At 35.9% G+C, this 22,158-nt stretch overlaps 1 pseudogene; it reads left to right on the top strand.

Moving 5' to 3' along the window:
* The first annotated feature begins 20,499 nt into the window (after nucleotides 1–20,499).
* On the top strand, nucleotides 20,500–21,818 carry LOC132029137 (elongation factor 1-alpha 1-like; annotated as a pseudogene).
* Nucleotides 21,819–22,158: the final 340 nt, after the last annotated feature.

Genomic DNA, 22,158 nt, shown 5'->3' on the forward strand with positions numbered 1-22,158 from the left:
CTAAGAAAGGAAAGCTGATGTATAGACATTTAATCAAATACAGTGAACCAAATGGAGGAAATTCTGATTACCCTACTATTTCAATCACGATCTTTCAAAAACCAAATACAATGATGCAATTAAACACGCTTTGGTCTCTAGACTCCTGAAGCTTATGTGGTAGGTAGTTAGAGAGCTAGAGGGTAAACAATTACTTATAATTTTAATTATAACAATTAATTATGATTATAATTAATTATAACAATTAATTATAATTTTGCCAAGCTTTGCGAATAGAGTCATGAGCTCCTTAAAACCTGTAATTTCATTTCATAAGGTTCATTTATTTCCTCAAGAATTATTTTGTGAGCACCTACTTATGTTCCGATGTTGTGTTGCTATAGTCCTCAAGCAAATTGCCTGATGCCAAAACATGACCACTTTCTCTTCGTTTATCTTTTGCGGTCTCTGTGATGATACCAGCAAGTAGAAACAGCTGCAATGGCAATGCTCTTTGCGGTGAGAATATGCTCTCTGTGTCCTCATTTTACACACCAGCTCTCTGGAAGCTGGGGACAGACAACCTTGGCTCACAGATAACAGAACTAACTACTTTAGGCTTTGATAACAGTGCTTTGGAAGGGCATCAGTGTCATGAAGGAAGTGTCACTGTGAAAGCGAAGAAACCAGGAAATAAGGAAAATGGCTATGATTAGGAAGTAGCCATGAAGCTTCACTTTCTAGAGGCTATCCAATTTTTTTTTTTTTTTTTTAAGGAAGAGCCAGTCTTGGGGTTGCCCGGGTGGCTCTCAGTCATTAAGTGGCTGCCTTCAGCTCAGGTTGTGATCCCAGGGTCCTGGGACTGAGCCCCGCATCAGGCTCGCTGCCTGGCCAGAAGCCTGCTTCTCCCTCTCCCACTTCCCCTGCTTGTGTTCCCTCTCTCACTGTGTCTCTCTGTCAAAGAAATAAATAAAATCTTAAAAAGAGAGAGAAGAGCCAATCTTATGCTAATTATGTGGGCCCAAGTAGAAAATATACAGTTTTTATAAATGGCTTCATTTTTATACCCTGCCTGGCCTGACAGAGGCAATAGAAGACATAGAAAATATCCACACATGGATATAAAAATAGAGTCAGTAATATAAATTTGATTTTGTTTAGGGGTTGATTCCTATGCACTGAGAGAAACATGCCTCCTGCAGATGGAAAGAAAGATCCACCAAATCCTCACAGCCAAAATGACAGATCTTGGGATAATGGATTCCCTACAAATTACACACTCTCCTCTTCTTAAAGAATACTCTTAACTGGCAACAAATACATTGTTATTTGTCTTGTATGGGGTCTATGCCTTGAAGAGTATGTAGGTTCATTATCAAACTGTATGATCTATATGGAATAATAAAAAATGAACTCCTAGAAAAACAGAAATCAGATAGGCAGTAATTTTAGGCAGGAGGTGGGGTTGAACGAATGGTTGAAGGGGGTCCAAAGAGATCAACTGCTAGTTATTACAAACATAAATTTGGGGGATTGAACATGGAGCATGGTGACTACAGTTAACAATATTGTATATTTGAAAGTTGCTAAGAAAATAGATTCTGAAAGTTCTCATCTCAAGAAAAAAAATTTAACCATACAAGTTGATGGTATTTAACATTGTGATAATCATTTCACATATATGTACCCATATATCATTACATTGTACAACTTATAAAACATTATGTCAATTTTACCTCAGTAAAACGGGGGAAAAGAGGAGTTTATTACGAAAAGTAAGAGTAGGGTAGGGAGAGGGTGGCTGAGTTTTGGACATTGGGGAGGGTATGGGCTGTGGTGAGTGCTGTGAAATGTGTAAGCCTGACGATTCACAGACCTGTACCCCTGGGGCATGTATTATATATTAATTATATGTTAATTTTTAAAAAGTAAACAAACAAAATGATGACCAAACCAAACAGCCTTAGGAACTTCAAGATTCAGAAGCAGACTCACTGGAGTTCAATGCATTTGCTGCTGGTCTTTCCCAAAACAAACTGTCCAGACCAGGCATATACAAAACTGGGTTATCTCATATGCTACAGGATGGAAAAGATAATCCACTGGAGCATAAGAAAATATTGGAATTCTAATTTTTTACAGTTATAGTTTTATTTGTATAAAAATAACACAAATTTCGTTTGACATATGAACCAATACCACATCTGTGTGTCAGATAGTATATTCCCAGCATCGTGCAACCCTGAAGCAGAAGGGGAACTTCCTCCACAGAGTAGATGAGAGTGTACCTTTACTCACACACTAGCTTATAACGTATTACATTACATGTAAAGTTGGTTAAATGGATTTTCAGTTTATATTGTCATTATTTGTCCAAACTAACCCTGACCCAAAAAAAAAAAAAGCAACTTTAAAAAATTTCTGAAAAAAAAAATCATTTGAGCAACAAACAAAAGCAGAACCAATGTTTTTGAGATCTTTGTCAGCTTTGAGATTAAAAATATGAAATCACATCTTCCCAGAAGTAGGCCCCAGAAACTTGGATTAATCAAGATTTTAAATACATATCTACATATACATCCACCATTGATACTGGAGAACCTCATATTAAGTATATATTGTGTCTTGAGATAGGACCTCATGATGGATGAAGCCAACATTACACCAGAAAGTAAATCATCTTGACTCTGGATACAAATATATGCAATATTATAGCAAGTCATTGGTTCTTAATCCATGACATACAAATTTTATAAAATATAACAATAAGATTTTAAAAGCATCTTTTGAAATTTCTTATTTCACATTACAAGCCAAAAAAAAAAAAAAAAAAAAGAAGGAAGGGGGCATGGCTTTGGGGCAGCATTTGATCTATCTGAAGCAGTAAAAGTAGCCAAAATAACACACTGAGTATAATATATTAACTGAAATACATTTCTAGCCAGTAATGTTTTCAGAGAAAACTGAAATTTTGAAGAAATAAGCATTAGAGGAAATTACCTATTATGGGAGGTTTGTTACACAGTTGGATGAAGGAACAGATGTTTCTAACATCTCAGCATATGATATTTGCTGGGTTCCATCTCAGGAGTTCATCAAGAACTATTTTTCTTTCCATGAAACACTAAATGAAAGAATGCACACACATTCTCTCAATAGTGTGTGTGTGTGTGTGTGTGTGTGTGTGTGTGTGTATATATATATATATATATTTCTTTAATAAATGCAAGTTTCTAAGAAGAAAATACACAAGTAGAATTTCTGATGGAGTTGTACTTTGACCAGAATCTTTAAATGATATAGAAAATTCAGATTCATTCCATTATTCATCTATTGATTTATTCCAAGGCAATATGATATTCTTTTACTGCATACACAAGCAACTACACCAACAAGGTACAGGCTTGAAAGATGGACAGATGGAGTATTATGCCTCCATCAGAAAGGATGAATACCCAACTTTTGTAGCAACAGGGGCAGGACTGAAAGAGATTATGCTGAGTGAAATAAGTCAAGCAGAGAGAGTCAATTATCATATGGTTTCACTTATTTGTGGAGCATAACAAATAGCATGGAGGACATAGGAAGACAGAGACGAGAAGGGAGTTGAGGGAAATTGGAAGGGGAGATGAACCATAAGACACTATGGACTCTGAAAAACAATCTGAAGGGTTTGAAGGGGTGGGGGGTGGGAGGTTGGGGTACCAGGTGGTGGGTATTATGGAGGGCACGGATTGCATGGAGCACTGGGTATGGTGCATAAACAATGAATTCTGTTACACTGAAAAGAAATTTTAAAAGATGGACAGAGTACTAAAGGATGAAACGATGTTGCTAACTGTGTAAAAATTAGAATTTTAGAATACAGTTGGATCTTTAAAATACCTGGTGAGATGAAGAGAAAACATTTCAGTTTTATATACACAAAGTTTTGTCCATGACAAAGCACTTAGAAGATCTGCAAAACTTAGAAATGAGTCACACATTCTTCTTTCAGAGAGAATTAGTAGTCCTTAAACCTTTTTATGATCAGTTGCTCCCAAGCAGATTTTTAAAAGTACAGATACATTTAATTTAGTCCTTCAAGATAATATTTTAATCAGTGAGAAAAGAAGTACCTTTTATTTTTGTTGTTTAAAGAAGATCATATCTCAGCAAGAATATTTTAGGAACCAATGTTTGGAAAATGTTCTAGGATCATGTCATTTTGATGCAAAGCCTAATCTGTGATAACTTTTTTTGAAATTTGTCATATCTACTCACTTTAAAAATTCAGAAACAAAATACTCTAAACTGATTTAAAAATTGTTCAAAAAGCCTCAGTGGATTCTAGGCTACCTTGTTAAAAAATATAAAAAGGAAGCACCTTCTGATTACTTGGTGATAGTAACTGATTGTCAGAGGACAAGATAGAAACTTTATACCTAAGTTGGGAAAAAATTACACAATTATAAGCCAAAGTTGAAATATGGAGGTTCATGGTTAAAAGGTCTTTTCTATCACTGTGCAGTGAAAATTCTGAAGACTGCTGACCTGTAGAAATAAATGGTTACTTATTTTTTCTTACTTCTGTCTTTCTCAGGAATGATCACCATCATTGCATTTAGTTTGCTTTCCTGTTCTGTCCTTCCATTTCATTAAATGTTATTACTATTTATTTTATCTAAGTGGTACTATTGATATAATAACCTTTGTACCTCATTCTCCCATACAAAAATGAAAAATGATTTCCACCATAGTTAAATCACAGAATTCTTCTAAGAATCAAGTAATATTATGGATATGAAATACCTGTGTACATGGTAAAGTTTGATACACATATTTCATAGGTTGCCCTTGTCTATTTATCTTAAATTGGTTTAACTGTGTCTCCCAATACCATGAGGCATGGAGATTTCTTATCTATTTCTTGTTTTTTTCTGTGTGTGTTTTTGTTTTGTTTTGTTTCGTTCTCCTTAAAACAAGTATCTACTCCTAGAAAGTAGACTCTCCCTTGATCACAGAAGTTAGTATAAGAAGTAGGTAAGGATCCTGGAAGTTTTTAGGTCCTCGAAAAATGATACTCACTTACCACACATTTGTCATTCTGAGGTCATTTTCTCTAGGTTTACCCTCAAAATCTTCACCAGTGTAATACAAATAATGTTGCTTCTCCAGTAGTATTTAACAAGACAAGATACTCAATTTACACTCAACTACAAACCTGAAAGTGCTTGGATAAATTACCTAACAAATAATCAAATGTAATGAGTATAAATCCCAGCTCCACAATGGCACAGTGGAAAACAAGATTTGTCTTTAGTATCCTGTTACACATCTAGTCATCACAACCACATGACTGCATAATTGTTGGCAAATCATCTAACCCTACTACAACGCCCAGCACTTGATACTTTTAAAAAGAGGTTACCTATTAGTGTTACTGCTACAACAGTGATTAAAAACCTCTCAACTTCAGCTTCACCATATTGGAAAAAAAGGGGGGCGGGATAATTCCTGCTACATCCAGTTCCCAGAACATTTCCAAGAGCCAAATAAAATTGTGCATATGAAATTTCCTTGAGACATTAATAGACTACATAAAATTAAATACTCCTGGCTGATTGTTTTTACATTGTAAACTAAAACAGAACAATTATAACTTTATCAACTTGGCTACAAGGAACTTTATGCAAGTTAATGTACTTACACATCCACTAAATATATACAGTCTCAAAATACTGGATGAGATAGTTAGGACAATTTTAAAAGAGTTTTTACCCCCAAATGTATTGATGGATAAATTGAAGCCATGAGCAGATAGCAGGTACACAAAGAGAAACCAGTTCTCTGATCCTAGTGCAAAGTGTCCCCTCCTCTATCACACTAACTTCCACAAAGGTTTTATAACTACTTACCTGCAGATTTATAACAACCCATTAAGACTATGTAAGTGTGCATAATTCAGAAAAAACATTTGCTTAATTCTCTACCCATAATTACAGTAGATGAAACTTCTTCCCCTAGCTCATTTAAGTTATGATTCATGAGGCCTGTTGTAGGCTGACCATTTAGGTATAAAATGTTTTAAAACACATCATTAACAATAAGAAATTCCCATTAATAGTGAAGCCATAGGAAAATTTCAAGTGACTTGGGAATATGTGCATTTTATATGCCATATTTTTACATAATGTGATAAATTCATGGATATTTTTTATTCACTTTGAAACGTAAAATATATGGCTATGTTTCCGTATATCTGCTCATCATTTTTCTCTCATTTTTAAGTTGTATGGATCAAGTAAAATTATGTCTAGTATCATTTTTTCCCAATAATCATCCATGAATAAAATTGAAAGTATATTTACATGTAGTGAAATTGTCTGAATAAATTTAAAAATCCAAATGTTTTTCTTCTGATACTTTGTGATTCTTATCAATAAATTTAGACAATATTGAAAAAAACAAATCCTATTATAGTCCTATACACAAACAAAAAATCCATAAAGTTTGTTCTAACATAGGGGAAGGGAAGGAAAAATAAAATAAGATGAAAATCGGGGCGCCTGGGTGGCTCAGTGGCTTAAAGCCTCTGCCTTTGGCTCAGGTCGTGATCCCAGCATCCTGGGATCGAGCCCCACATTGGGGTCTCTGGGGGAGCCTACTTCCCTCCCTCTCTCTCTGCCTGCCTCTCTGCCTACCTGTGATCTCTGTCTGTCAAATAAATAAATAAAATCTTAAAAAAAATAAGATGACAATCAAAAGGGAGGCAAATTATAAGAGACACTAAACTCTAGGGAACAAACTGAAGGTTGCTGAAGGCAATGTGAGGGTGGGGGAAGTGATAATGGGGTGATGGGCACTTGATGTAATAATCACCATTACATGCCACTGATAAATCATTAAATTCTACCCATGCAACTAATAAAAAGTAAGTTATTATATATCCTCTCATTACTTTACATGATTTTACTTTTTTATTCAAAATCAAATTATTAATAGAAGAATGCTGAAAATTATATTAATATAGTTTTTACAAGTTTGGAATACAAAGCCCAAATTCAAGCACAAAACAAAATTTGTACCAGTAAAAATAACACTATTTTGAGTGGTCCTAAGAAAATAAAGGCACGGGGGTGGGGGAGGGGGAGGTTATTTGTGGCACTAATACTCTTATTTGACACAAGTGTAGTAGATATAGCTGGCCTTCAGAAAGATTGAATCATCACTTAGAAAGTATTGAGAGGGGCTCCTGGGAGGCTCAGTGGGTTAAGCCTCTGCCTTCGGCTCAGCTCATGATCTCAGGGTCCCGGGATCAAGTCCTGCATCCCACTCTCTGCTTGGCAGAGAGCCTGTTTCTGCCTCTCTCTCTCTCTCTCTGCCTGCCTCTGCCTACTTGTGATCTCTTTCTGTCATATAAGTAAATAAAATCTTTAGAAAAAAAAAGAAAGAAAGAAAGTATGGAGAACCCAGGTGACCTTCACCTTCCATCTTTTGTCTCTGTATATCTGATTCATTACTCTCTTACAATACCAACTTTCTCTCTTTATAGGTTCATTTATATAGTGTAAGGTGATTCCATAACAACTGAATTTTCACATAAACTATATTTAAGACATCAAATCTGGGATCGAGGACTGAAACTTAGTCCTAATTCCAAATGAACAGAGAAACACTCTGTATCAGTCAGTGTCCCAACAGAAAACAGAAGGCTTACTCAGCTGTTATTTTTTAGCAGAATTTAATTAAAGGCATATTCACAGTGGTGAGGGGAAAAAAGAAATGATAAAGGAGCAGAAGACACCCAAGATCTGACAAAAGGAGGAGGTATTTATCATACTGAGATTTGAGGGAACAAGGAAAGGGAGATTAAGGGGGTTGGCATTTCCCCCAAAAGAGCCATAGTTAAAGACAGATGCACGCACTTTAAGAACCATAGTGAATAAGGGAAGAAATATTCAGACTTTCCTCCATACTCCAAATCCAACTGGAAGCCAGAAAGCAAAGGATCCCTAATAATACAGTCTGCAGGGGCTAGCCACATGGGCACAGAACAGGGCAGAGGATAAAGAAGAAAAGAATTATGGGGTGGGGGGAATAAGAGATGCGGGAAAGGCAAAAGAAAAAAGGCTAACATACACTCTAATCCACCTGACTTGGATTGCTTACTTTCTCATTAAATTAACTATGACCAAGGGGTTTAATCATTGAAGAGTGACTTAAGAATATCCTTCTAACATCCTGTACTTATTCTTTGTATGTATACATTTCTGTTAATACTTTTTAGTGTCTGCATCTCACTATGCAATTCCTGTAGGGCAGTTACCATATTCTTTCTTTTCATTACAGTATCTCCCCTAAGTTTAGTCAGCCAACCTTTAGCGAGCTGTCAACAAATATTTGGAAACGGATGCATGAATACATGAAAATGTTTGACAAAATTGTTCCTTTTTTGTAACACACTCAATTCAATTCATTCAATTATTTTTTTGTAAGTTTTTAACTTTCTATTTGGAAGTAATTTCGAAATACAGAGAAGTTACAAGAATAAGACATAAATAATTCCTGTATACCCATTTTTTTTTTGGTATTCTTAAAAAATCTTTTTTTTTTCATTTATTTATTTTCAGCATAACAGTATCATTATTTTTTCACCACACCCAGTGCTCCATGCAATCCATGCCCTCTATAATACCCACCACCTGGTACCCCAACCTTCCACCCCCCCGCCACTTCAAAACCCTCAGATTGTTTTTCAGAGTTCATAGTCTCTCATCATTCACCTCCCCTTCCAATTTACCCCAACCCCCTTCTCTCTAACTCCCTGTGTCCTCCATGCTTTTTGTTATGCTCCACAAATAAGTGAAACCATATGATAATTGACTCTCTCTGCTTGACTTATTTCACTCAGCATAATCTCTTCCAGTCCTGTCCATGTTGCTACAAAAGTTGGGTATTTGTCCTTTCTGATGGAGGCATAATACTCCATAGTGTATATGGACCACATCTTCCTTATCCATTCATCCTGTATACCCTTTACACAGATTTACCTAATGATAACATTTTGTTGCATTTGTTTCACTCTTTGTGCATTTGTGCTCTGGGTATATCTATATTTTTTTTACTGAACCATGTGACATTAAGTTACATGTATTGGAGCCACTTACCTGTAAATAATTACGCATGCATTTCCTAAGAATAGGGATTTTACATGGCCACATCACAGTTAATGTTCTTAGGATAATTTATAGTCCAGATTCCAGTTTTGACTTTTGACACATCCCGCCCCCAGTAGAGGATGTAGTCTAGGGTCAGGCATCGCCTTCAGTTTTCATGCCACAGCCTTCACTAGTCTGAAACGATTCCATAGCCACTTTTTTTTCTTCCTGTCTTTTACGATGATGACATTTTAATGGGCTGCCTTTTAATGGGAAGTTCCTAATTACGGGTTTGGCAGATGTTCTCCCATGAATATATTCAGATTAGGAATTCTAAATCAGAACACTATATAGGTGATATTTTATCCTTCTCAAGGTACTACAAACTTGAGGTTCAGAATGTCCATTTACTCTTTATTAATGAGATTTTTTTTATTATCAATTTTGTATATAAGCGTCCAGAGATTTTTTTCTCCCACACATTACTACTGCCCTAGTCTTTTCTCTGAGACTTTAATTTCACATATATTGTAACTTTATATTATTTACGTCTCTCTTTTTTTTTGTATTTTGCAGGGCTGGATAAAAACATTTATAGTTTTTCTTTTGATTTAACTTGTTTCCCTAATTTGCTCTTTAGTTGCACCTTTTTTATTATGTTAATTAGCCAACATGTAGTATATATTTTTTTATGTAGTGTTCAGTGATTCATTAGTTGCATATAACACACAGTGCTGATCACCACACATGCCCCCGTTAATACTCATCACCAGGTTATCCCATTCCCCCAAGCCCCCTCCCTTCTATAACCCTCAGTTCTGTTCCTACAGTCCAGAGTCTCTCATGGTTTGTCTCCCTCTCTGATTTCTTCCCATTCAGGTTTCCCTCCCTTCCCTGTGGTCTTCCATGCTATTCCTTATGTTCCAAATATGAGTGAAACCATATGATAAATGTCTTTCTCAGCTTGATTTATTTCAGTTGCATCTAATCTATATTTAAATCCATTAAATTATTACTTTCAGTGATATTTTCAGTTCTAAAATTTTTATTTGTTCATCTTCTTTTATTTTATACAAACTGTTCACCTAAATTCTTCATTTTTTAGTTTCTTGAACATATTAAAATAATTTTCAAGTTTGTGTCTGAAGACTACATTATCTAGAGTCTGTTTTAATTACCAATTTTGACTCATATATTTCAATAATTTCTTGTCTGATTTTTGAAAAGATTTTATTTGAGAGAGAGAATTAGCAAGAGAGAGTGAGCGAGCTTGGGGGTGGGAGAAGGGCAGAGGGAAGGAAGAATCTGAGCAGGAATCCCAGTGTGGGGCTTGATCCCAGGACCCCAGGGATCATGACCAGAGCCAAAGGCAGATGCTTAACTGACTGAGCCACCCAGGTGCCCTGGAAATCGAATAACTCTTAATATTTACTTTGCATGCTGAGGAAAAAAAGTCAATTATGAATCTACTGTTCATAACATAAGAGGTGTCAGAGGTAGTATTTAGAAACTTTTTTACTGCGATGTAAGAATAAGGACCAGTTAGCTATATATAAAATTCTTTTCAATATCTTAACTGACAATGTACAATTTCATAACTGAAAAGTTGGTTGTTGGTTTTTTTTTTATTTAAATCTTTTACTTGAACAGAGAAGACAATCATCAGGGACAGAAGATAATCATCAGGAACACAGAAAAGTTTTGCTTATTTTTCTCTTGCTATTGTTTTTTCTGTACTTAATTGAACTAAAAATCATTAAAACTGGGAAAGGAATTGTTGTTATTATTGCTTTAATTATTATAATTACATTCTTCATCATCATCAATCCAGAGAATTTTAAATACACAGCACTATCTGGCCATTAGATTATGTAAGCAAAATATATTTTTTTAAAAAATCAGACACAGTATAAAAACTAATTGCAGCTTCCATGATTCATTTAACATAGCACCCAAATCACTGTCTTAAGTGCTAATATGAAGTTAATTCATGGCATTCAATTAGTTCAACAAATAGTTATTAGGCACTTACTATGTGCCAAGAATAGTTCTATGCACTGAGTATAAAGTGGGGAACCCAAATTTGTAGGCCTTACAGAATCTACATTCTAGGTAGGAGAGGCATACAATAATAAATACAAAGGTAAATATAAAATACATTTTATCAGATGATAAAATGACGAGAAAATACAATGACAATGGAGAAAAATAAGGTAAAGGGAATTCAGAGGAATGGGCAAGGAGAGATTCTGTCTCATTGTCAGGATGATAAAATGACATTTGAAAAGGACCTGAAAGGATTAAGAGAGCTAGGCAGATATCTCAAAGAAGAACATTCAAAGCAAAGAAAAGGCAAGTGCAAAGGTCCTGAGGTAAAAGCATGCCTGGCATAATAAGGGAACAGATTGGAAACCAGAATACATATGATCTAAATAAGATTAGAGTGGAAATAGAGTACAGCCATAATGTTTAGGGTCTTAGGGGCTATTATAAAGTCATGGAGTTTTACTCTGAAGTATGGAATCTACCAAGGAATTTCAAGCCGAGAAGTGACATGATCTAACTTATGTTGCTAAAGGACCACTCAGATTTACATGTCAAAAATAAATAGCAGGGTGAGGAAAAGGAAGCCAGGAAACTTGTTATGAGGCTACTGCAACAGTCCAGCTAATAAATGATGGTTCTTCAATTGGGGTTTTGACCTAATAATGGTAAGATGTGGACAGATTCAAAATGTTTTCCAAAGATAGAGTAACAGCTTTTGTTGACAAATGGAACATGGGGATGATGGATAACTTCACAGGTTTTGCCTTCGGAAGGATGAAAATGTTATCAACTGAGATGTGAGAAACAGGGCAGAATAAAGCTAGATATGGTGTGGCTGAGTTCGTATTTAGACATGATAAATACTAATAGCTATTACACATCTGCAGAGATGTTGAGGATATCATAAAATATATGAATCTGTATTTGGGGAAAAGGGAGAGATATAAATCTAGAACTTGTCAGCTCACTGATAGTAATTAAATTCTTAATAGAAAAGTGCACCAAGTTAGTGAGTATGAAAACAACAAGAGCAGCAGTTTGAAAACTGAACCCTGGAATATTCCAATATCCAGAGGTCTTATAAGTGAGAAAAGTGAACTGAAAATTAACTGCCAATGACATAAGAAAACCAGAGATTGGTATCCAGAAAACCAAGTGATAGAAGAGTTTTAAAAGAGAATGAAGTGATCAAGTGATCAAATCATGCTGATAAATTAGTTAAGACAAGGACTAGAAAATGATCATTGGGTTTAACAGCATAGTAATAACTTAAGACTTTTTATAGAGTGGTAGAGATAAGTCCTGATTAAAGTGAATTCAAGCAAGAATGGAAACAAGACTACACATATTGAAACATCAAGTACAAGCAATGCTATTGAGGAAATTTGCTGAAAAGAAGCCCAGAGAAATAGAACAGGAACTGGGGAGGAATTTGAGGTTGAGCAAATTTTATGTTTAATTGAGAATATGACTCCTTACCTGAATAAAGCAGTGAAGGGGGGAAAACTGATAATGCAAGACAGAGGGGCAGGACAATTACAGCAGCCATATCCTTGAAAAGGAATGGAACCAGTGTAAAAAAGGTGTTGGCCTTCAATAGAGACACAAACATTTCGCTAGTAACGAGAACGAAAGTAGTGTATGTGGAAATAGAAGTAGTCAACATTGTTTCAGTTATGTGGAGGAGAAAGAATTGAACACAGCCAAGCTTGAAAATATTCTAGAAACATACAATGTAGGAAGAAAGAGGCCATGAAAATATGTACTAGGTTGATTAGAGTGACAGGCCATAAACTCTATGTGAAAGTCAAAGACATGAGGACATGCAGCATGTGGAAATACCATAGAAGTAGTAAAATGAGTGTCTTATAGATCCTGGTAGGGTTCAAGATTTGACCTCAGGACACTAGAAGGAGTGAACAGGAAAAGAGGAATGGTAGTTGACAAGTATAATATTTAACATTAAGATTATGGGGGAGTGAACTAGGTTATGACCATAGATATGAGTACCTGACTGAGGAGGGAGACAAACCATGAGAGACTCTTAATCTCAGGAAACAAACTGAGGGTTACTGGACGGGGGAAGGAGGGGTAGGGTGGCTGGGTTATGGGCATTGGGGAGGGTATGTGCTATGGTGAGTGCTGTGCATTGTGAAAGACTAATGATTCACAGACCTGTACCTCTGAAACAAATAATGTATTATATGTTAATTTTAAAAAAAGAAAGAAATGAGTACCTGAGTCAAGGTAAAGGATAAAATCAGTGGAGGACAGGAGGTCAAGGAACTGAGATGGCAGAGAAGTATATTATAAAAGTGTTGAAATTATATTTATATATAAAATCCATTCTATCTCTCTTATACAAATTACATAATTATATATACCTAAAAATTCATTCATATATATTCATTCATATAAAACATTGACATATTTTATATATAACTTATATATGTGTATATATATATATATATATATATATATATAGAGAGAGAGAGAGAGAGAGAGAGAAGGGGAGAAAAAGAAGGAAGGAGAAAGAAAGAATAAATTTGCCAGATAATGAGAGTTTGACGAAATGTGTGTGAGAAAAAGACCTGGGGTCAACAGATGCATCAGCATGGGGTAATGAATGGAATAATCTAGTTATTTGAACTTCAGACTAGGTACTTTTAAGGAGAGTAATGGGAATGGACTGAAATGTACCAAGGGAATCTACCTATCTCTAGGTCCAGTGGCAGAAGAGCACAGAAGGAAAAATATCTCCCTCTTCACAGGAGTCACAGGAAGTTGATTCTTTAGGAAGAATTGAGCATCAGAGAGTAAGGAGGTAAAAAAAAAAAGAATGTTTGCAAAGAGGTTAAGAATTCAGAGATTTTTGCTCATAACAGACACTGGATCCCAGAGTCCTCAATGGAGGATTTGGGGAATTAAGAAAGGAGAAAGATTTTTACAAGTAAAGAGACTTAATGAGATGATAGATGAATGCAGATGATGGATGAGGACATGGAAATGTGGCTCACAGGGTAAGTGACAGAGACAAGAGTGAGGGGCACAATGTGGTTAGTCCTGGGTCCTTAAGCAGGATATGGTGGGGAGGAAGTGAGTGTTGTTGAGAAGGGAACAGAAGATCTTAGCAAGAATATGTAAAGCCCAAGATCCACTCTTCACTCCCACTGATGACAATGTGAAGGCCTGAAGAGACTCTACATCTGGTGGAATCTTCGAGAACATACACAGAAAAAAAACTTGATTTATCTTGTAACTGCTAAGGAACTTACACAATTGGGCTTGAGACGAAATACTGTACGGTCAGTGGAAAAGCTAGTATTAAAATTTTAGTTAAAAAATAAGAAAGATACAATAGGCAGTTTGCTGTCTCTGGCATGTAAAAAATAAATCAGCTTCAATTTTCATTGCATTGCCAGATTCTCCACCTGTTGGTTGGGTGCCGAAATCTTAGACTTATTTTCTTTTTTTTTTTTCTTTTTAAAAGATTGTTATTTATTTATTTATTTGACAGAGAGATCACAGGAGACAGAGAGGCAGGCAGAGAGAGAGAGAGGGAAGCAGGCTCTCTGCTGAGCAGAGAGCCTGATGTGGGGCTCGATCCCAGGACCCTGAGATCATGACCTGAGCCAAAGGCAGCGGCTTAACCCACTGAGCCACCCAGGCGCCCTTAGACTTATTTTCAATCACTGACATAAAATATCCACACTGCAGACACACACACACAAACTTTAAGTTGAAGAGAATTATTAAAAACATTAACAACTATAGATCACTCACCAGTACAGGTACCATGTTTACCCTTGCTTAAACCCTTTCTCTCAAGTAATAATTGCAATAGCCTTGTGATGGGTTATCCTCATGTTTTCAGAGGTAGAAACTGAGACATAGAGAAATAAATTTGTCCTTGGTCATACAGTGAATAAATGTTTGATACATGGTATACCTGAGTTGAGATCACTATCTGAAAACACAGTATCAGGATTCTATAGTAAGTACTACTCAGAGTACAGTCCCTGGACCTGTGAATTTGTAGGAAATACTAATTTTAGTACCCTATCCCAAATCTATTTAATCAGAAACTCTGGGGTTAGTGTCCAGAAATCTGTGTTTTAACAAGTCCTCCATGTGATTCCATTGTAAGCTCAAGTCTGAGAACCCCTGTTCTAAAATAAGTAGGGATGGAGTATCAGAGTATCGAGAACATGATAAAAGACAGATAACTACCTATCCCTCCAGAGTCTTTAAATTCTGACTCCTATGACACTGTGAGTGCGTATATGTGTTTCCATGTGTATTTAGGTACATGAGTAGCTGGTGAGTATGAGTATGTCAATGCAGGGATGTAGTACTAGCTAATCTCCCTCCCTCATTCTAAATACTTTCAAAATTATTAAATTCAGGATTTACTGAAGACAGCTAGGATTTAGATATTAGCACAACTGTCATCCTTATGTTATAGCCTATTAAATATATAAAGAAACAACTCTTACTGTCTGAAACATTAAAGTTTTCATTTTCATGATAAAATATATAACTTATAGGTGTTTTGCACATTCTGAGCCTCTCAATTTTATTAGAAGCCAGACTTTGCTGAACATGACAGTAACAATGTGGGGCTTTAAGACAAGAAAACTGTCATGACATTAATCTCTGACTCTATTTAGGGAACACCTTGTTATAAAAGACGTTCTTACTGCCACAGAGCTGTTGCTAGGGGCAGTTAAATCGCTGACACAACCAGTTAATCTCTTCTTCTTCAGTGAATAGAGAATATGAAAAAGACTGCAACTGATTTTTTTTTTTTTGTATTATATAAATAACTGAATTTCATTAAAAGATTTTCCAAAAATTGTAGCAGAATTTCTCTCAGCTATCTTCACACTTTGCAATAAAAATAGGGACCATTACAAAGCCATTTATCAGGACAATACTTTCCCTCTAGTCCTAAGGGCATGACAAAAAACTAAATTTACTAGGAAAGAGGATGTTTGAAGGGAAAATTTTGCATCCATTACTCAATTTGTGAAGTAGGTATGGTGAAAGGCAATGGTGGTCAGAAGCAGTTCAAGTCTTGTATTTCTCTGCTTCTGCTTTTTTTCCCCAGCCACTTTACAACTGTGATATCATATGCATTATCATCAGAGAAAAATTTGGAAAGGTATAACATCTCTACTTTATAGAGGAAAAAACCCATGAAAGTGTAATAAATAGGCATGGATAATGCTATATGTTGGTTTAAAACTTATATTATAACTCAGTCGATTGATTGTTACCTCTCTGACACTGCTCCAGTTCTCACCTAAACTTCTGCGTGTGTCTAGATATAGTACATGACACTTCCACTCAAAAGGTGATGATCTAGACCAGAGTTTTCAAACAATTCAAGGACAACACTAAGATGTTATTAGTCTCTCTTACTTGCATTCATTCATTTGTGCACAGTGAGGTTCTCCAGAGTTCCATGATGTATGACGTGGCAACAGACTGAATATAGAAGCAGATAGGAAAATCTGGCTTTTTTCTATTAAGTTGTCATTAAAGAGACCTGTAAATTGTATAAGTTAGTAAATAAGTAAGTAAATAAATAAATAAAATAGCCTCTCTTTTGACCTAAATAGTTCCTGAAATTTTCAAGAAACTATTTTAACATATAATAGTGTCATCACTGTTTCAAAATGAATAAACTAAACATCTCAGTATAGTTTCTAATACAATATATATAATCTACATTTTAAAAAGTTCTTTGTGAAGAAGGATGGTCCAAGAAAGGTCCAGAGAGACCCTGAACTCAATTCCTGCCACAGATATATTAAACTTACACCTACATATAGAGCAATTCCTTCTGAAGAGCTGAGGGCTGACTGAACAGCTTCTACACAACTGATGCTAGAGGTACCACAAAGAGAAGGGAAGGAGAGATGGAGATTTGGTGATATTAGGAAGCTCACCCTCAAATTTGTGGCTTGAAGTAGGGAGGGCTATCACTATAGGGCCCATTGCACAGGCTCACCCACCATGGATTATAGTTAAAAACAAAACAGCAGTTTCAAGGGCAATTAGATTGTATATGAAGGAAATCTGTATATGTATATATACATATATATGTATATGTATATATGTATAGTTCCTTCAGTATATGAAGGAACTAAACCTAGCAAGCCCACCAAACGAGCAGGGAACTACTAGAATGCTCTTCAGGGTTGGAGACACTAGTGACTACCTTTTTTTTATGTTCACTCTCCACCCTGATGTATGGACAGAAGCATGGTCTAGGCACTCTAGCTGACATCCTAGGACTATCCAGTGGACCCTGGCCCCCATCCCATGCCAGCTCTGGTTGTTTCTGCAAGGTACCCCTAGCAAAATGTGCTCCAGGATTCCCTGGGCTATGCCTACACCAATTCCAGCCCTACCATCAAGGTAGCCCCAGTGCACCATGACCCAGGATATTCCTGCCGGAGTACACTCCCGTTTCAGCCAAGAGGGGCCCAACACAGCACAGCCAGGGACCACCTGGCCTATGGCTGCTGCAGCCAGCCTGCCAAAGCTGCCAGGCAGATACATTTTATGTAAAAGATTCTCCTACACAAGGTCAGTCCTTGAGACCAGATGAGGTAGCTGTTCTGCTTGCTTCATAGAAGCAAACACAGAAAAGTCAAACAAAATTAGAAGACAAAGGAATAGGATCCAAAGGAAGGAACATAAAACCCAAGGGCAAAGAAACCCTAATGTAACAGAAATAAGTAACTTACCAGATAAAAAGGCCAAAGTAGTACTCATGAAAAAGACTCATTAAAAAATAATATTCATTAATGTGGGAGAAGAATGAAGGAACACAGGGAGAACTTCAAAAAAGTCTTAGAAAATATAAGCAAAAAAATGCAATAATTGAAACGAAAAAACATACTACAGGAAAGAAGCAGTGAATTAAATGATACAGAAGAACAAATCAGCTACCTGGAAGGTAGAACAGTAGAAAACACCCAATCCAAACAATAAAAAGAAAAAAGAAGAAAAAAGAACTTTAAAACAATGAAGACAGTTTAGGAGACTTCTGGAACAATATCAAGCATACTAACTTTCTAATAAATGGATCCAAAATAGATGTACACAAAATGATCCATGCTGATGCATATTAATTAAAATGGCAAAATTTAAAGATAAAGAGTGATACTGAAGGCAGCAAGAGAAAAACAGTCATATACAAGAAAAACTCCGTATGATTGTCAGCTAATTTTTCAGCAGAAGATTTACAGGTTAGGAGCAAGTGAATATATATTTAAAGTGTTGGAAAGAAAAAATTATAACCAAGAATATCCCACTGTAGGGTGGGATTCAGAATTGAAGGAGAGAGATTTTCCTAGACATGCAAAAACTGAAGGATTTCATGATGACTAAAATAGGCTTACAGGAAATATTAAATGGTCACTTTTAAGTGATGAAAGGAATATAAATAAAAGAAAACATATGGAAGAAAAATCTCATTACTAAAGGTAAATATATAATGCAGGCAGTGAACTGGACACTTAAAAAGTGATCAAAAAGGCTAAAAAGCAAAAATAGTGAATCAAATAATTATGATACGTAGCTTACACAAAATAAAAGAATGTAAAATATGACATCAAAAACTTAAAACATTGGTGGGGGATAAAAATGTAGTACATTTAGACGTCATTGGAACTAAAGTAACTATCAGCTTAAAATGGACTGTTATATGTAGAGATTGATAAATATAATCTACATGGTAATAAAAAACCCCAAAACCTATAATAGATACACAGAAAAGAAAGGGAAATGAATACAAATATAACACTAAAGAAAATCCTAAGACCATGAGGAAAGAAACCAAAAGAAAAGAAAAGAATAGAGAATAACAACAACAACAACAACAACAACAAAGAAAGCAATTAACAAAACTGTAATAAGTATGTATTTATTATAAATATAAATGGATGAAATGCTCCATCAAAAAATACAGGATGGCTGAATGGATGAGACAAACAAGACCCACCTATATCCTTCCCAGAAAAGACCACATTCAGATCTAGAGACACATTCACACTAAAAGTGAAGAGAGAGAAAAACTTTTTAAGGAAATGGAAACAAAAAGAAAGTTGGAGTAGAAATAATCCTATCAGACCAAATAGACACTAAAATACTAACAGAAAACAAGGAATAGCACTACATAATGTTCAAGGAGGAGTCAACAAAGAAGATGGTTTAATATTTGTAAATATTTATGCATCCAAAGTAACAAAAGCTAAATATATAAAGCAAACACTAACAGACATAAATGGAGAAATTGATACCAATACAAGAATACTAGGAAACTTTAATACCCTACTTTTATCAATGGACAGATCATCCAATCAAAATCAAAAAGGAAATATTGCCCCTAAATGACACATCAGACAAGTTGGACTCTAAAGATATCTATCTACCTACCCTTTTAACATTCCATCCCAAAACAGAAAACAAACTTTTTTCAAGTGCACATGGAACATTCTCTAGAATAGATCACATGTTAGACCCCAAAACAAGTCTCAATAAATTAAAGAAGAATGAAATCATATCAAGTATCTTTTCCAACTACAATGCTATGAAACTAGAAATCAATTACAAGAAAACTGGAAAAAACACAAAGACATGGAGACTAGACTCTGTGTTACTAAACAACCAATGGTTCAACAAGAAGTTGAAGAGGAAACCAAAGACAAAAATGAAAACAAATGAAATGGAAATACAAAAGCTAAAGTCCATGGGACACAGCAAAAGCAGGTCTGAGAGGGAAGTTCATGGATAAAGACCTACCTCAAGAAACAAGAAAAATTTCAAATAAATAAGTGAACTGTACACATAAAGGAACTCAAAAACATAGCCCAAAGTTAGTAAGCAGAAAAAAAAAAAAATAGCTAAGAGCAGAAATCAGAGAAATAGTGGTTTAAAAAGTAGAAAAGATTAGAGATGGATGTATGAAAAGATAAAATCAACAAATCAACAAACTCAACAAGACCTAAGGAGAAAAAGCCAAGTTAAAAAAAAAATCTATATCTATCTATATATATATATATATATACACACACACACACACACACACATATACACACACACATAGGAGAGAAATTACAATTGACAGCACAGAAAGACAAAAGATTATAAGAGATTACTATAATTTTATGCCAATAAATTGGAAAACCTAGAAAATTTAAATTCCTAGAAACACACAACATTCTAAGACACAGTCAAGCAATAGAAAATGTTCTCTTTCACGATGGGTTTGTCACCAGAACACAGGCCTAATGAAAACCACTGCCAAACCTAAACCAAAATGGGAAAGGAAAAGACTCATATCAACATCATCACTGGACACATAGATTTAGACTAGTCTCCACTACTGGTCCTCTGATCTGCAAATGTAGTGACAAAAGGAACTATCAAAAAATTTGAGAAGAAGACTGCTGAAATGGGAAAAAATTCCTTCAAGTATGCCTGGGTCTTGAATAAAATGAAAGCTGAATGTGAACATAGTATCACCATTGATATCTCGCTGTGGAAATTTGAGATCAACAAGTTATGTGACCATCACTGATGCTTCATCAATGATGGGATTTCATCAAAACATGATTACAGGTGCATATCAGGCTGACTGTGCTATCTTGATTGTTGCTGCTGTGTTAGTGAACTGGAAGCGGGTATCTGCAAGAATGGGCAGACGCATGAGCATGCACTCTAGCTTACATACTGGGTGTGAAACAACAAAGTTTTGGTGTTAACAAAATGGATTCCACTGAGCCATGGCCAGAAAAGATACGAGGAAATCATTAAGGAAGACAGTACCTACATTTAGAAAATTGGTTATAACCCTGACACAGTAGCATTTGTGCCAATTTCTGGTTGGAATGGTGACAACATGCTGGAGCCAAGTGCTAACAAGCCTTGGTTCAAAGGATGGAAAGTCACCCATAAAGATGACAATGGAAGTGGAACCACATTGCTTGAAGCCTTGGACTGAATTCTACTACCAACTCATCAGACTGATGATTCTTGTGTCTGCCCCTCCAGGACATCTAAAAAATTAGTGGCACTGGTACTGTCCCGGTGGGTCGAGTGGAGACGGACATTCTTTAAACCTGGCATGGTGGTCACATTTGCCCTGGCCAATGTTACAACTGAAGTAAAGTCTATTGAAATGCACCATCAAGTTTTAATTGAGGATCTGTCAAAATGTTCGCTGTGGCAATGTGTGGTGACAGCAAAAATGGCCCACCAATGGAAGCAGCTGGCTTCATGGCTCATTACCCTGAACCATCCAGGCCAAATCAGTGCCGGATGTGAACCTGTGCTGAAATGTCACACAGCTCACAATGCTTACAGCTTTGCTAAGCTGAAGGAGAAGGTTGATTGCTCTCCTGGGAAATGGCTAGAAGATGGCCCTAAGATCTTGAAATCTCATGATACCACCATCATTGATATGGTTCTTGACAAGCCTATGTCTGTCGAGAACTTCTCTACCCTCTTCTGTTCTATTTCACTGTTCATGACATGAGACGGATAGTTGCAGTGGATGTCATCAAAGCACTGGCCAAGAAGACAGTTGAAGCTGGCAATGTCACTGAGTTTGACCAGAAAGCTCAAAAGGCTAAATGATTGCAATCCCTAACACTTGCCACCCCAGTCTTAATCAGTTGTGGAAGAAGAGTCTCTGAAATATTTTTGTCCATTGGCCATTTAAATTTAATAATAAAATATTCGTTAATTATAATGATACATTGCCAAAACCTTCAAGGAAAAGAGAGGATTTTGTGGACCATTTGGTGTGTGTGAGTGTATGCATGTGTGTGTGTAGCAGTTCTAAGTTATTAGTTTTAAACTCAGTACTCTTTAATGGAACCAACTTGACAAAAATCTTTCACAGAATTTTGGGATTAATGAAAACAAAAGTTTTGGGTGCCTCGGTGGCTCAATCAATTAAGCGTCTGCCTTTGGC

Source organism: Mustela nigripes, chromosome 13 (assembly GCF_022355385.1).
Source record: "Mustela nigripes isolate SB6536 chromosome 13, MUSNIG.SB6536, whole genome shotgun sequence".
Lineage (NCBI taxonomy): Eukaryota > Metazoa > Chordata > Mammalia > Carnivora > Mustelidae > Mustela > Mustela nigripes.